The sequence below is a fragment of the Dreissena polymorpha genome, chromosome 5 (assembly GCF_020536995.1).
Source record: "Dreissena polymorpha isolate Duluth1 chromosome 5, UMN_Dpol_1.0, whole genome shotgun sequence".
Taxonomy (NCBI): Eukaryota; Metazoa; Mollusca; class Bivalvia; order Myida; family Dreissenidae; genus Dreissena; species Dreissena polymorpha.
The window spans coordinates 51,560,057-51,577,604 of NC_068359.1; the positions used below are offsets into that span (position 1 = coordinate 51,560,057).

The window sequence follows — 17,548 nt, forward strand, 5'->3', positions numbered from 1 at the left end:
AGTAGTAGTAGTAGTAGTAGTAGTAGTAGTGGTAGTAGTAGTAGTAGTAGTAGTAACAGCAGCAGCAGCAGTAGTAGTAGTAGTAGTAGTAGTAGTCGCTGCAGCAGGAGTTGTAGTAGTAGTAGCAGCAGCAGCAGCAGTAGCAGTAGTAGTAGTAGCAGCAGCAGCAGCAGGAGTAGTAGCAGCAGTAGCAGCAGCAGTAGTAGTAGTAGTAGTTGAAGCAGTAGTAGTAGTTGAAGCAGTAATAGTAGTAGTAGTAGCAGTAGTAGCAGCAGTAGTAGTAGTAGTAATAGTAGTAGTAGTAGAAGTAGTAGTAGTAGTAGTAGTAGTATAAGTAGAAGTAGCAGTAGTAGTAGTAGTAGTAGTAGTAGTAGTAGTAGTAGTAGTAGTAGTAGTAGTAGTTGTTGTTGTTGTTGTTGTTGTTGTGGCTGTTGTAATAGTAGTAGTAGTTTTGCAGAAGTAGTAGTAGTAGTAGAAGTACTAGTAGTAGAAGTAATAGTAGTAACTTTCAAAGCAATGTCTACAAGTTTAAATTCTTTAACCCTGTTCAAGGTGTATACACACTCAATATTTAACTACAGTCCAGGTTTGCAATTAACAAACTATCTGATAAACCTGTGTGTGAGTCAGATATGTCTGCTGCTAATCTATTGGTTATAAAATATCACAGCCTTTTCTGATTGGCTGAGTTCAAATACAGAAAGTTTACTTGTTAGATTGAAATTCTGGCGTATTGTAGAAAATATGCAGGTTAAACTTGTTGTTAAAATGAAGTTAATGTAATGTTCACAAACAGTAGAGTTAATGAGTTTTTCCATTAACAAGAATTTCTTAAAATAATAATGTATGGATATCATTTGGAAAGTGACATGAAATGTTGTTAAAAAGTGATGCATACAAGTGTTTCAGAAGTCTGTCTGGGAATAGAACAACAACTGAAGGTTTGTGCTTTTCATTATTTCTAAATATTCCTTTAAATTTATTCTTCTTATGTCATCATTGTAGACCTTTTTTCTGTGACATTTTAGGTAAAAGTATGGCAAATACAGAAGTTTAAAAGCAGCTGTCACACACATTTTCACTAAGTGTAGTTTGTAGCTTGATAAAGGAAGTCCTATGTGGAGATATTAATAAGCTTGAATGTAGTATCGGAAGTTTATAATGCATGGCTAGGGAACTGAGGCTAAGGGAGTTATGTGCTGTGCATGATGAGAACTCAATGCTCATTAATGCTGTTAATGTTTATAAATAAATTAATTAAACCAATAGCATTGTTTTTTAGGTTTCACTGTGCATTTTCATACCAATAGAATTACACATCATTCTAATTATAGCAATAATAAATTTGTACTAATCATTCCTACAAATTTTGTTATGCTATGCTTTGTGATGTATTAACTTCATTGTAAGTTATTATTTAAAGACCATTTTACTAAATATTTAAAACAATACTTGAATTATTTTCTATATACATTTTCATTATGTGCTTTAACTGTAGCTGACCAGTTGATGGAAGATACTGCAGAGTTTGGCAGGGAAATAACCCAAGACAGCAAAGCGGCTCTTTTGGCGCATTTACCAAGAGGACTAACATGGCCACAAATTTATGGTAAATATTGTTATGCCCCGAGCTCATATAAGTAATTTAGTGTTAACCACCTGAAAGTATTTTGTCTTTTTGGTATCCAATATTTTGGTCTAGTTTCAATTACAGGTTATTTTTATATGAATTAGCAAATTAGCATAACTTTCATATAGCAATATCTGAATATAAAATTCCTATATATGTTTGAGTTTCCAGATACATGCTATAGTGTACCCTGTTTTGGGGCATTTAAGAAAACAACAATATAAATTTCAATATAAAAGAGAGTCATATAAAAATATAAGTTAAATCACCAATTTATTCACTTGAAAGTCTCAGTTTTCCTGTGTGGTTGCCTGTTTGCAAGTAGATTAAAGCCCGCTTGCAAACTTTAAGAGAATAAATTTCAGTAAATGGAAAAGAAATAATTGCTAACTACTTAGGATCGTAAATGTTCGCTCAAATACAAAAAAGCCAGATGTACCGAATTGAGCAGTGATATGAAATATCTAAAATAGATTAAAATATGAATGAGCATTGAAGTATAGATATTCATTCATATGATTGCTGCACATTTACTTTTACAGATGAATGTAAAAAACGTATGACTTTCTTGTAATATTGTTTGCTTTGTTTTTCTTTTAGAGATCATGCAGGAGCCGTACAGTATAACAGCAGTACAAGTTCTATAAAAGATCCACGACCTACTGAAGCCCAGCTAATTAACAAAAAAGTTTTTAAAAACTGTAATTTTATACCACCTGGGTACTTATAATTTACTAAGCTGCCTTCACAAGTTTTAGACTTGCAATTATATTTTAAACTGTCACTTGGAAAGTAATACATGTACATGCATTATGTTCTGAACAATAAAATTATATAAAAGTATTTTAATGAAATTGAGCACCTAAATTGCATTAAAGTGAAAGTAGCTCATGGGCAGCTACATATATTGTGACAAACATGAAGTAGCTAAAAAAACTTAAATTTTTCATTTTGTTTCTTGTATATCGTTTTACAGGGTTCGTGAATTGTTACTGTATATTACTTGACTTGCTTGTATTTTGTTACTTTGAATACATGTTGTTAAGGTTGCATTATACTTTTTAACTTTTAAAGTAGCGCCTGTTCTGTTATGTAAGGGCCTGATTTATGATGATGGACCTAGAGGCTTTGTAAGCATGTATTAAACAACACTTGTTTGATCTGAATAATTTGTTAAATAAATGTAATACAATTTGTAATCTGATGTTATATTTTGATGAATTGTGAACAAAATAATACATCGAAGAAACTAAGGCATTATGTTGATTTTTTGTTTTGTTTTAATCTAACCTTAAATTATGATTTATTTAAGCTGTGAGTATTGTATTCATTTAATACATGAATATTGTTTTTAGACCAGAAATTTCTTTTTCTATTCAGTGACCATGGTAAACGCTGGACAATTTTCCATGTTATACCAGGCATCCATGGAATATTAAACAAAGAAAAACCCTGGAACATTTTCCAGGGTTTTCCAGCCAGCATGGAAAAAATACCGTCCGAATACTCTATGTAATCTGGAAAACCCTGGAAAAAAATCCATGGTTTTCCATGGTTTTCCAGATTGCATGGAGTATTCGGACGGTATTTATTCCATGCTGGCTGGAAAACCCTGGAAATTGTTCCATGGTAATTATTCCAGGGAGCCTGGAAAACCATGGAAACTATTCCAGGCTATTTCCACATACCATGGACAATTTTCCACCCTTTTTTTTAATATTGACGCTGGAAAAGGCTGGAAACTTAGTCCGAATACTCCAGCCTCATATTTTCCATGGATTTCCATGGAAAACCCTGGACAAAGTACACCTGGGTTTTCTGAGGGGGAAAAAATCAGTTTTTTGGGGGAAAAAATATACTTTTCAGGTGGGGGACTGCAGCCAAAATTTGGCGGCAGATTTAATAGATTGAGGGCCCTGCTATACTTGATCAGTCTCTGTCTGGTGATTCAACGGCTAGTTCTGTTGTTAAAAGGGCCAATTCAAGGTTAAAGTTCCTGTATAAAAAACATGATTTTCTCTCATTCCACACTAAGAAACTTCTGGTCATGCATTAACCTAATCCAATGTCATTTATATTATGCATGTTATTTTGGTATCATGGTATTACTTAATTTTGGAAAGATAAACTTCAGGTTACACAAAATAAATTAATAAGGTTTGTCCTCAATCTAGGTCATAGGTCACATCTAGGTTATGAACATGTTAAGGTTTTGAATTGGTTACCTGTTCAAAAGAGAGTGGAACAAACTACCCTTTGTCATGTTTTCAAAATCAAAAATGGTTTTGCTCCAGAATATATGAGTGAAAACTTTGTTCCCTTTGACACTCTTCACTAATACAAGACTAGGTCAAGTGAAAGTGGGCGCTATATTTTTAACACAAAGTCAAAGGTTTTGGTGCTAAATCTTTTGCATATACATGTAATGCTTGTGTTCTGTGGAACAAACTATATATGTGACCTTCCTCTGTAAGGAATATTACAAGTTTTATCTTATTTTAAGTTGTCAGTTTAAACTCATCTTCTTAATATGTAATCATTCTTTTAGATCTATATAGTTAGTTTTTAATTGATCCACATTTTAATGTCTATTTTTTTATGCAAATAATTGTCTTTCATCACTCAAATCTGTGATATTCATCTTATGCCTCAGACTCTATGTCAATACCATCAATATCCAAGGACCATAATGGAAATAAGAGATTAAGTTCTCTTTTTGTGTAATCCTTCGTATGATGGTATTGAAATGGTTTTCATTTCTCATACATGTCTATTGTTTTACTGTTTTATCATGTATTTACATGGTAGATATGATTTATCATATTTTATCATTTAACTGAAATAAATATATCTATCTATATTGTGTTGCCATACAATTTAATGCATGCTATCATCTATTTCTGATAATAATTTTTCATTTTGAATTGTATATATTATAAATTATAATTATCATAATCAGTGTATTGTTGTTATCTTGATTATATATATATACATATATACATATATAATATATATATATATATATATATATATATATATATATATATATATATATATATATATATATATATATATATATATATATATATATATATATATATATATATTATATATATCTTAAAAATGAATAACATGTACATACATGATTTATGTGTAGTTATGTTCTACAATAGTTTAATGTAATTGTTATGCAAAATTAAAAGAACTGCTGAGTGTAATTAAGCAGGTTTTACATTCATAATGGTTTTACATTTTAATTGTGTAATTCAACAGTCACCATGAATTCTGTCCTAAAAATGTATAATGTTATATAGATTTACAATTATGTATTGTACATACTTCTTTAATTGTTGTTTTAATATAGATATACTTTTTTATTATATATATATATATATATGTCTTTACTAAATGTCATACATGCTATCTGCCTTTACTGTTCACTATGTTTTGCTAAATAAATTAACTTTTACTTATATGTTCACATTCACTTCACCTTAATTGTCCTTGGCATTTTCTTCCAATCAAATATATAAATATTTGCATTATCTGTGTTAACTACATGAATCAACATTATTTTGTGTATTAAAGTTACATTTCCAACAAGGTTGTATGACTCATATATGACAGTAATTGTTTCAAGTTTATTTTACACAGGCAGCCTGTACCTTATCTTTTTGGAAAAATAGTTTGATGATCCATGAAATCAAGAATAATGAAACATTATTAATATGATTATAAATAACAGCATTTTAATTCTTTATTAAAGCAGGTTTAACTGCATTTTAAACTTTATATTATTAAGTGCCAAAGAATATTATTGCTTTATAATAAACTCAATAAGCCAATATAAGGGAGTGTTACAGAAATGTTATGCATCGTTCAGGGTAAGATTTTTTTTTTACTTTTGCCATTCTGAAACAGCCTCATTTGGGGCAAAAAAATCACTGTATGCATTTGCATTGTGTGCTTTCTTATTATTGAAAATATGCCAAACCCATTTAAATTTTAAATTACACTTTCCACAAATGCAAATTTACAAGAGGGTCATGATGTTCCTGAAAGGCTCACCTTATAAAACAAGGTAATACTGTTAATTCAAAATCAGGGCTTTTTTGGATGATTGTATAACCCCTATTTGTTCATGGTCACAATGTCAAAAAGACTGTCTGTTTTTCCCAAAATTAATTGTATGACCATTCACCACAAAATTTATATGGCTATGCCTGCAATCAAACCAGTGAATCTTGCTTTGTTCTCTCACAACTGAGCTAGCCAGTCTACTTTCTGGCTGTTTTAGCAACAACTGCTTTTTTAATTTAACTAAAAAAAGCTTACAGTGGAAAAATTGAAGGAAAGCAAGCAAATCAGAATGATATCTGGTTCCAAACCTAGCTACCTGCAAAAGAAAAAGGCAATTACAGAATACTTTCTGCTAGGAAACCAGTATTCTTTCTGGTCAAATTTGGGAAGGAAAATGACCACATTGCCAATCTCAACAAGAGAAGTGTTTGTCAGAAACACAATGCCCCCTTACTGCGCTGCTTTGATTAATATAAATAAATATATTTTTTTAATTATATCCCTTTAAAAATATTACTTCCCTTGTAAAAATGATATGTACCTGCCAAATGATAAATAGAAACTATCTCCCTTTAAAGCTTGTAACTTCCCTTGAATTGTTTTTTTACCTTTAACCTTGAATGATGACCTTGACCTTGACATTTCACCACTCAAAATGTGCAGCTCCATAAGATACACATGCATGCCAAATATCAAGTTACTATCTTCAATATTGCAAAAAATATGGTTAAAGTTTTCGGACGTACGGACAGACCGACAGACAATTCAAATGCTATATGCCACCCTATGGGCACATAAAAATAAATCAAATGCAGCATTTATTTAGTTTCCCTATGCAGCTCTATGGCTTCAACCTAAGTAAATATATTATAGACAACACTTAGTTATAAATTTTAAAGTATTTGGGAGCAAAAAGTCAAATTATACACCAATTGACCAATATGAAGACTTTACAACGCAAATTTTCCCATTATTTCAGGGTTTTTCTAGCACATTTTTCCCAATCAGGCTGGTACCAGCACGTTTCTAAATTGGGCGAAAAAAATCAAAAAATCGCTTGTGCAGTCTGCACAGGCCAATCAAGAGTAACATTGTATGCACATGCAGGCTAAAAATATATTTTATATCATGCAAATAGTATTCTTTGCAAAGTGTTTTTCTAAAGGTTATACAATCAACATTTTCAGATTATGAAACCTATATAGATTAACAAATAACGCTGGAATATTGTTTTTGACCACTTAAATAATCATTTGACCCCTTAAATGTTCAAGTAACCATCATTGACTTATGGTTTTCTAAATCTATTGACATCCCTGTATTTTTATTGAAGAAATAACTGGAAAAGAAATTTGCTTCAGTCAGGTACAAATTAATTATTATACAACATAAATCTAATTATTAAAATGCATTAATATTTGAGATCATGTTTATCAATAATGCTTCAATAAAATATTGATGAATAGAGTAAAAAAAGATTATTTTTAAAGATTTTTAGGCCAAAATATAACCATGAGAGCTTTAATTAATGTTTGCACTTCAAAAAAGATAAATGCATTGACATCATCACATCATTATGCTAATAAATGTACTTTGTGTTGCTGGAAAGGCATTTAATTTGGCTTACAATTTATCACACATTTTATAACCCTCAAGCATTAGCATACATCATCTTAGTAAGCAAACTAAGTCCAGAGATAAGCCTGTCTCAATGCAATTGAAAGTTTACCTCATGAAAACTCGAATGCGGCCAAACAACATTATCTATTGCTGTTAATCCGATACACAATGGCACGTTCACACACTTATCTTCAAACACACTTTCATTCAAATGTCTCACTACGGTATTTTTTACGAGATATCCTTTTAAGTTATTGCTATCCTCAATTGTTGGTGTGTAACCTCCAATCACCACTTCTTTTTTCTGCGTCTCCAAATATTCTCTGAAAAAATCCGCTCGTTTTCTGACGTTATTGTTGCCATTTTGTAACGTCACTCGATTTTCTGCTTTAACTGTTTGCACTGAAGTGTGGTCTTTCGTTATCTCAATACGTTCCATCACTTCTAATGGCTCGCCCCCTGTACATGTACGTCGATAATCCAAACTGAGTAGGATAATTCAAACTGAAGAAACAAATGGCGACCGAAATAACGACTTCAGTCAGTTATTTCTAAGAACACGTTTATTTAAGTTTAGTTGTGACATAATACACGTTTCTATTTAGTAAAATGTTATTTACCGGATACAATACGCTTATAAAACCATAACAATTAAAAATAATAACATCGAAATAAAATGAATATGTTTGAAAATCTTGAAAAAGTAAATGAAACTGTCAAAAGGTTAAGGCAAATAACAATTATAATCGAAGGTTTTTAATGTTTTAATGCTTGGACTTTGATGTATTTACCTTTCATGTTTGTATGTAAAAAAAAAAGTTAGCGTAAATGCTCAAAAACGCAATATATTCTTATTTGTTTGGGACAAGAATATACAAATTGGATAATGACCTAACTAGTGTATGGATAATTCCAAACTATCATAAAGAAGTCGATGGATAATAATCAAACTGCCAGATGTCTTTATGTCAGTTTGGTTTTATCCATAAAGTTTTATACCCGTCCTGCAAACACATGATTTTAACACAGAAACACACTAGGTGTTAAAGGAAAATTTTAAAGGTCATTTATGATATAATTTGGCATATTTCTGTTACAATTTCGTTCGCTCTTTTGTCACTTAATGTGTAAATAATTCAATACAAAGGTCGCATTTCATGAAAATTAGCATCTTCCGAAGAGAAATTTATCGTTTTTTACTAGAAAACTATTAAATCATTTCAAAACTCAAAACGCCTGTTTGTCTCAAACATTCTTTATCACGTATGTAGAAAAATTACATCATTGTAGTTACTAAATAAGCAGAAATGATAAAATAATCGCCTACCTTTCAGTTTCAGATTCAGTGTCGGCTGCTATTTTTTTTTCCTCAGTTTGAATTATCCAACTGAGTTTGGATTAACGACGTACAGCTCTTGTCAAATAAAAACGCACTTTTTACCAAAACACACATTAAGCGCACTTAAAAGTGCGTTAATTGTGTGTGTTTTGTAAATATGTGCGTTTTCAGTGTTCAAAAGTGCATTTAAGTGCGCTTTTTGTGCGTTTTTGCTTTTCAAGTGCGTTATTTTAGTGAAAAAGTGCGTTTTTTGTGTGTTTTCTTCATCTGTAAGTGCGCTTTTGAGTGTAGATGTGAGCAAAATGTGTGTTTTTTATCTAAGAAGTGCGTCTTTTATTTAGGAAGTGCGTCTTTTATCTAAGAAGTGTGTTTTAAGGTTTACAGATGTGGGTTTTTTCTCACAAAAGTGCGTTTTTCTATTTTGATGTGCGTCTTTTTTAAGCATAAGTTAGTCTTTTGTTTCATAAGTGCGTTTTTATCATATGATCTGTTTTAAACGGATGTATCTAAAAAGACACATGTTTAACACACTTCTTAAAAAGTGCGTCTTTAACAACCGTTTAGCAAATGTTGTACAGAAATTGAACAAGAAACAAAATTGTTGCAGGCTCTAACAATTTATTTACATCAAATGAATAAACATAGACATATATCTCAGTAACCTGTAATAATATAAGGGGCAGTTTGAATAATTACTGGTTGTCCATATTAACCTGTTTAATGTTTACATACTTTATCATACAATTTCAATGCATACCCTATTGCTTACGTTTTAATCTCAAACATTTCTAAAAATTTCCACCTAAATCAGACTGTGTGCAACTAATTAAAAATATTGAAAGTGTCAAAAGTATTATGTGGGCTTGATAGTATATTTCCTCAACATAAATAAGTATTTGAACTTTCTTATACTGATATTTATACCCTAATACAATTAATGTCTACCACATTGACCATAAACATACATTTTAAAAGGCAATTAAAATAATATTTATACTATTAATATTATTTGCTAAAACCATTCAGCATGTTATATTTAAATATTTACAATTAAATATAATAAGGGTGCTGTGTATTATTCAATAAATATTTTGGTGTTGAAATGAGTCTGCCTTATCAGTATTTCTCAAATTATGCAATTTTTGGCTAAGACACAGCATGGAATCAGATTAGAGAATAGCCAGTCCCTATCAGTCCTCCATCTAAGCCTAACTAAGGGGTGTTGATATACTTTTGATTTGTTCAGGCACCATCTATTTGAGAACCACAGATAGGAAGTTATTTTTTGAAAACAAGCAGCATCAGCAACTGACTTTAAGCTAGAATTAAGACTTATTATTCTAGTGTAACATGTCTTGAAATACTTTCAGCATGAAGTATTGTGTGATGAAAAAAATGTGTATTTAGTACAATGTGTAAATCAACAATAAGTTTGTTGCAAAGGAGATTAAAAGTGGGTGGTAAAAGACATATAAAGTGATATGGTCTAGTTCAACAACTGCCTGTATTTTTGGAATACTGAAGAACAGTCTGTTGTAACAGGTTCGTATTTTCAATCCTGCATCCCTTTTTTATTTAGTCTATTGAATTAATTATGATCATTATCATATTTATGTATTGTCACTGGGAAATGTAAATGGATGAGTAAATGTAATGCAATTTTAAAGAAAAACAACACCATTTGAATTATTATGGCTGTATTTTATGGTTATTGTCATCTTAAAGTTATTTATACCTATTTTTGGTCATTAATGAACAGATTTTTCCCCCATATTAAATGAGAACTTTTAAATTTAAAGGTTAAACCCCATGGTGACCGTGAAATTTACATTGATCAGAAGATCCTTTGGAAAGAATGTGCATCATCGCATCGCCTGCCAAAAAAGGGAGCAAAAGAGAGACTACCTGATGTATGGACTTGAAAACCAGGTTTTACCCTGCACAAGCTGGCCGACATGAGGAGAACAGGAGTGGGAAAACCGCGCCCTCTCCTTGACCAAGAAAAGCTGGATTTGTTTAGAGGTAAAACTATACAGGGTACTGCATTTTAAAGGTGTCACACTTCCAACCAGTCCACACAGCAAAATGAGACCACGTATCTTGGTACATTTTCGAACAGTATTTTCTATCAAACGTATTTATTTATGAAAAGCGTTAAGTCACATGTGATCAGGGGATTAAAATTGCAAAATAAACAACCAAAAACAACAAGCAAACAAACTAGTTTTGATTTAAATTTATAATTTTTATAGCAACAAGATTACCATAACAGCAATATTCAACACTTACATTATAAAATATCTTTCAGGACCTGATCAAATGAGATCATGCACGAGACGCATCGCGCAAAGGCCATGACAGTATAATAGTTGCAAAGAAGTTTGACCGGCTGGTGGCAGACTTGGAGAGAAAGATGAGAGCTGCACTCCGCCGCCTCAAAGAAATGCTGACAGGCCTTGATTGATATGCATCTTTCTTATGTATATAGCTGTTCGTGTGTATATACTGTACATGTTATTATAGTATGCTATTATTTTTTGTTTATTTATAATCAAATTATGTTTATATTTATTTCATCAAATTGCCATTGATATTTAATTACTCATGTATGTTAAAAAATGTTGATGTACATTAAAGTATAAAATTGAATTATCTTGTAATTATTAAAATACACAAATACAGTACACTCCACGCGTTTTCCCCAATTTCCCTCCATACTCCGCGGGTTTCGACCTGGAGGGAGATTAAGAAAATCCCGCTATACGCGGCGTTTGCATGATTTTGGACGCGGCGGTTAACGATCGGCAAAACTGATAAGTCAACGCGGCGGCCCTCGGCGTTGGCAACGCGGGGGAAACTCCGCGTTTTACGAGATAACGATCAATTTAATTTTGTTTGACTTCCTGATTTTCAAATAAAATTACATTTATTACAAGTACATACATGTACATGTAGTAAAATATTTACAATAAAAAAAAAAACAACCAAGATAGATCAATCCCGACGTGGTTGTAGAAGTAGTTGTTGTTGTATAGAAAACTCGTTGATTTACGACACACAAAACGTCGTCTTTTAACTAATACTTACCAATTAATATAAACACAGTTTGCAACATTGTTTTTATTTTGATAATTTAATCCAAAGTTTTCATGTTAGCAGGTGATTTTCTATACTGAACATGTATACAAATGACCAAGGACCCTAAAAATCTCGCAAATCTGTGTGAATTGACAGTTTGACGTAATCAAAGAAAAGCCGCTTCCTGTCTACAGGCATAACTTACTCAAGTAAACACGTTCAACGAATGCATAAGGAATGGTTTTAATTGTCGGAACAAAGTCAATTCTCTGCTCGCTAATGCATTGATTTTCTCTTTGTTTGTAGGTTATTCCATTGATTGCTAAAAGGTGGTAACTATTGAGTTGATAATTGCATTTAATATTCACAGTTGTATTCTTGTTGCGTCGACATTCTAAACAATGTTTACCAGTAATTATGGACCAAATCGGCAGAGTGACATTCACACATGTTAATCCCTTTTGTCAAAACACCGCAGACAGCAGTCTACACAATAGGTCAGTAGACAAGCTTTGCGTGTTTTCATAACGTCAAACACTTAAAATCCAGTTCCGCCCAGATGTCTTCTTTAATCAGTTTACTATACAATTAGTGTTAAAATAATTACTCTACTAAAATACCGTAACGATAAAGATTCGGCGTGTTCGATTTGAAATTATTTTAGAGGAAATATCAACTTTTTCGCGATATAATTTCGTTAATAAATACCAAAGAAACTTTTAACCGAAATCAACAAAATTCAATGTTCTCTGCGCTACAAAGTTTGTATAAAAAAATCAATACACGCACGCTTTGCAGGAGTATACATTGTACCTTGACCTTGTACATTGCAGCATAATTTTCGCGCGCTTTTGTCGGGAAATATACATGACTGTATATTGGAAGCATTTGTAAACGTCGTGTTAACAATTAAAAATCGTAGTGTGTTTCGGATTACGAATTTTCATTTGGAAATTTTACGGAACATTTATTCTTGTGTCGTATGTGTTATGATTTAAATATTAATTTGTCAAATGTATTATATTAGACTAATTCATATCGTAGACGTACCTGTGAATTAAAAAACATAATTTTTATACGTATTAATTTTCTATACAATTATCTTTTTTATACATGTACTACAGTATTTAAACAATTTATTATAACAATGTTTTTATTTTTTGGCATGCCCAGTAGCACACTGCTAACGCGGCGTTGCGCGGCGATCACTGATAAGAACGGAAAGTGTCTGCATTTACCGACTAGCCTAAAGTAATACACGCAGCGGGAATTAGCGAACGCGGCGTAACGCCGAGCGTTTTATCGAGTTCACCTCGCTCTTCCAACGCCGCGTGAACACTCGCTAGCAGAAAAAACCCGCGGAGGGAGCGCGTTTTTTGGGGAAAACGCGTGGAGTGTACTGTATATATGTTTATATAATTATTGGTTTTTATTGCATATCTGAATTAAAAAAAACTTTTAACAGCATATAATTGAATCAACTGTTAAGGCAAAAGATGCACCTTTAACGCACATGTGTGCTTTTTGTGAGCGCGTTTTTTGCTGCCATTCATGTGCGTAAATTGTGCGTTTTGTGTGGGTTATAACTGCGCTTAACGTGCGTTAAATGTGAACTTTTTGTGAGTTAAATGTGCGCTTTTTTATTTAAAAAGCGCACATTTAACGCACATAAAAGCGCACATTTAACACACATGTGCGCTTTTATGTGGGTTATAACTGCGTTTTTCGTGAGTTAAATGTGCGCTTTTTAAATAAAAAAGCGCACATTTAACTCACAAAAAGCGCACATTTAACGCACTTAAAAGCGCACATTTTACACACATAAATGGCAGTCAAAAACGCACTTATAAAAAGCGCACGTTTAACGCACATTTAAGGCACATAAAAGCGCACATTTAACACACATGTGCGCTTTTATGTGGGTTATAACTGCGCTTTTTGTGAGTTAAATGTGCGCTTTTTAAATAAAAAAAGCTCACATTTAACTCACAAAAAGCGCACATTTAACGCACTTAAAAGCGCACATTTTACACATATAAATGGTAGTCAAAAACGCACTTATATAAAAAGCGCACGTTTGACGCACATTTAACGCACATAAAAGCGCACATTGAACACACTTATAAAAAGCGCACGTTTAACGCACATAAAGCGCACATTTATCCACAAAAAGCGCACATTTTCTTTTTTGTTTGTTTTTGTTAAAAACTCACTCGGTAAGAAAAAGCGCACAAAAAACGCAGTGCCAATACCGCCACGTTTAACACACGCAAAACGTACTTAAAACGTACATTTCACACACTTTTTTAAGAAGGGACTGGGATTGTGGCTATGCAAACATGGTCTGTCATGTCCATTTAATGCATGTATTTTATTTGCCTGCTTGAAATTTTCACAAAATCTGCATAAATTACCTCATTATCAATCTCTACAAAAAAATTCATGATGCAACTTGTAGATAAATGATTTCTTATTGCAGAGTTTAATTAATGTCATCAAACAAAATTGAATACAGAAAAACTATAAGATTTTTTATGTTACATTTTAACACTGACTGCATAATGATGATAGCATATCTAAAATATATTTTAGCTTTCATAGGTTATGTTAAAGAGTCAAAAAAAAATTTTCTTCAAGACCAAGATTATCAGACATGTTATCAAAATAAAACCAATAACCCTTCTTGACTTCTTATCAGATAAAAGAAATTGTCCTTAATTGCATATTTTACAAGTTCCTTTTCTGCTTAACAACAATAAAAGTACCATTAACAGAAACCTTAGTTTTTAATGAGAACTTTGGTCCAACTTGTGAAAGAAGCTTTAAACGAGAATAAATCCCATTATTTTAAAAGATCATTGGTCACAAATTTGCAAAATGTACCACAAACATTAACTGTATATAATTTAACAATTTCTGCAATACTTTACTGAAGACTCATGATTTTTATTTCTGGCCAAAGAGTTTAATCACCATAAAATTATTTATAAGTAAAATTATAAACAAGAAATCGTCAGAGACGGGTGATGCTCCCCAAAGGTTTTTTGTCACAATATTGCACTATATATTCAGATAAAAGGAAACGTCTTGAGGGGCATAACTTTGTACAAAATAATACGATGGACGGTTTTAAGCAACTTAAAAATTTAAAAGGGCCATAACTCTCTAAATAAATAATCTAACCAGAACGCACAAATAACATGCGCATCTCCTCAAGGTAGTTAAGCTTTCCATAAAGCTTCATTGAATTCCAGTCAGTAGTTGGGGGGACAAGAATTGCACTATATGTACAGTTTATAGAAAATTTCAAAGGGCCATAACTCTGTGAAAAAATCATCCTACCAGAACCGGCTGATAATATGCACATCTCCTCTTCGTAGTGAAGCTTCCCATAAAGTTATTTGAATTCCGGTCATTAATTGCTGAGAAATAGCCAGGACAAAAATTAAGCACAGACGGACACACGCACGGACAGACGAAGCGGCGACTATATGCTCCCCCAAAAAAATTTGGGGGCGCATAACAAATCATAATGTAACAAAAGTAGTTAATATATTAATTTCTCATCTAAGGGATACAATTTTACTTTTAAAAAGCCAATCAAATATTCCGATGTAAAAACGGGAATGATATCCTGATAGACACAAAATTGGTAAAAATATTACCGTTTCTATTGTTCTACTATAATGGTTTACACTCCTTAACGATACAATCCTGCACTTATAAAATACAAAAAGCATGCACTATTACTTTGACACCAATCACTGCACTATAAATCAAATTGATAACAAAAATTATTTCCCATTCAGTTGCTTGTCAACTTTTAAATCCTTTTGCCACGCGAAGTAAATACAGAAACTCAATAAATCTGCCTGCTGTCGTTCCAAGGGCATATTCATAAATGTCTTTAAATCAGTCCATTTCAATATCTACAACTATAATATGATAGCCTCCTAACAATACCTGGTAGTCATATAAATACTTCATTTCTTTATGACTGTAAGAGTACCACAGAAAGAATCCAATTATGACGGTCAGTTGTTTACATATATAGCATTTAAATTATGAATCCTGTTATTGGTAAACCTCGACATAATTTCCACATGCAGCCAAATGACTTTTAAAGGGGTATAATCTATTGTTTTACCTTTTTTCCCCAAATTATGTTTGATCAAACATTTACAAGGTAAATACTATTTTTTAAAACAAGCAGTGTCAACGTTGTCAGATATTAAATTGTTCAATTATATTTCCCTAAAGAATATTCAAACTGCGCATAGCATAGTGCAAAGTTTTATTCATGGTTGTTAGTACAGTTGTTACTTATTATTATTATTATAAGTATGGTGTAATGTTTTTTTTATAAGAAATAGCCTCATGGTAACAAAACATATATAAAATTGACATTTGGGATAAAGTCTGTCAAATTATTTTCCCTCACCATCTAGGTTACAGAAATTATTATCACCATAACATTGCTTACATAGTACGCTGGCAGCAAATGACTATTTAAACCATACACCTCTATGCTAAATTTAAAAAATATTAAATTTTCTATAAAAGTCTTTTTTTGCACTTTGACATTTTACACAGTGAGCTTATTAATGGCCCTTTATGGAAACACCTGATCATATGAACAAATAATTTATGAGCTTTTGATTACTTTAAATTGAGTAACGATTTCAATGTCCATTAAACCAAAATGTTTATATGAACCATAAATCTTATTAAAAATTCAAATAATATGAACAATAGCTTCACTGTCCAAAACAGAAGACCCCCCCCCCCCCCCAACAGGGCCTTGACAGAGGATTTTTTTGCCACAAAACTGACCATAAAAGTTAATCTTATCATATTAGTGTCAGTGACCTTGACCTTTGACCTAGTGACCCCAATTTCAATAGGGGTCATCTACTGTCCAAGGCCAATGCACATGGGAAGTATAAAGCCAATCAGTTCCTCAGGTCACAAATGATTGATCAGAAACAATTTTCACTCTTAGTGTGACAGTGACCTTGACCTTTGACCTAGTGACTCCAATTTCAATAGGGTCCATTCACTGACAAAGACCAGTGCACATCGGAAGTATAAAGCCAATTGGTCAATCCTTTCACAAGTTATTGATTGGAAACAATTTTAACTCTTAATGTGACAGTGACCTTGACCTTTGACATAGTGACGCAAATTTCAATAGGGGCCATCAACTGGCAAAGAAAAATGCACATGGGAAGTATCAAGCCAATTGGTCCATCCATTCACGAGTTATTGAGCAGAAACAAACTGGTCTACTAACAGACAAAACATCCAGCATTACAATATACCCTTTTCTTCGTAAGGGGGATTAATACAGTTCATACCAATACTGCCATGTTAAAGTTCTTGCATTTGTATTAGAACAAAAATTGTGTCATGGGTGTTGTATGAACAAATCTTCAAAGACAAATTGCAATTTTATTCTTTGTCCGCTGGCATTGGGTTGAACAAGTTGTATTAATAGTCCATTAATGGGTTAAAGCAATCGTCTATTTATGTATTTAATCGTTTAATCCCCCCCCCCCATTGAATTGAATAACATGATTGTATCCACAAAGTTGTTCAATGCGTAACAAATGAATGAACAATTTATGAGGACAAAGCTGTGACAGTCACTGAGCCAAACATTGTGTGAATCAATAATGTTCCACGTTAATACGGAATACATAAAATTACAAGAACATAACATATTTTTTATAGGCCATTTTGTTGTGAAACACATTATTTTATGATGCCCTTGTTGAGCAAATTTGTTTCATTCTAGTCAA

At 32.2% G+C, this 17,548-nt stretch overlaps 1 protein-coding gene and 1 long non-coding RNA gene across 2 annotated transcripts in view; one reads left to right on the top strand and one right to left on the bottom strand.

Moving 5' to 3' along the window:
• Nucleotides 1–17,548, bottom strand: part of LOC127881986 (nephrocystin-4-like) — a 121,081-nt gene that overhangs the window by 73,383 nt on the left and 30,150 nt on the right. The gene's annotated exons all lie outside the window — the stretch shown is intronic.
• LOC127881990 (uncharacterized) lies at nt 10,127–11,287 on the top strand. The gene is made up of 3 exons (XR_008050367.1): nt 10,127–10,211; nt 10,469–10,691; nt 10,978–11,287. It is a non-coding gene; the product is annotated as an uncharacterized LOC127881990 (long non-coding RNA).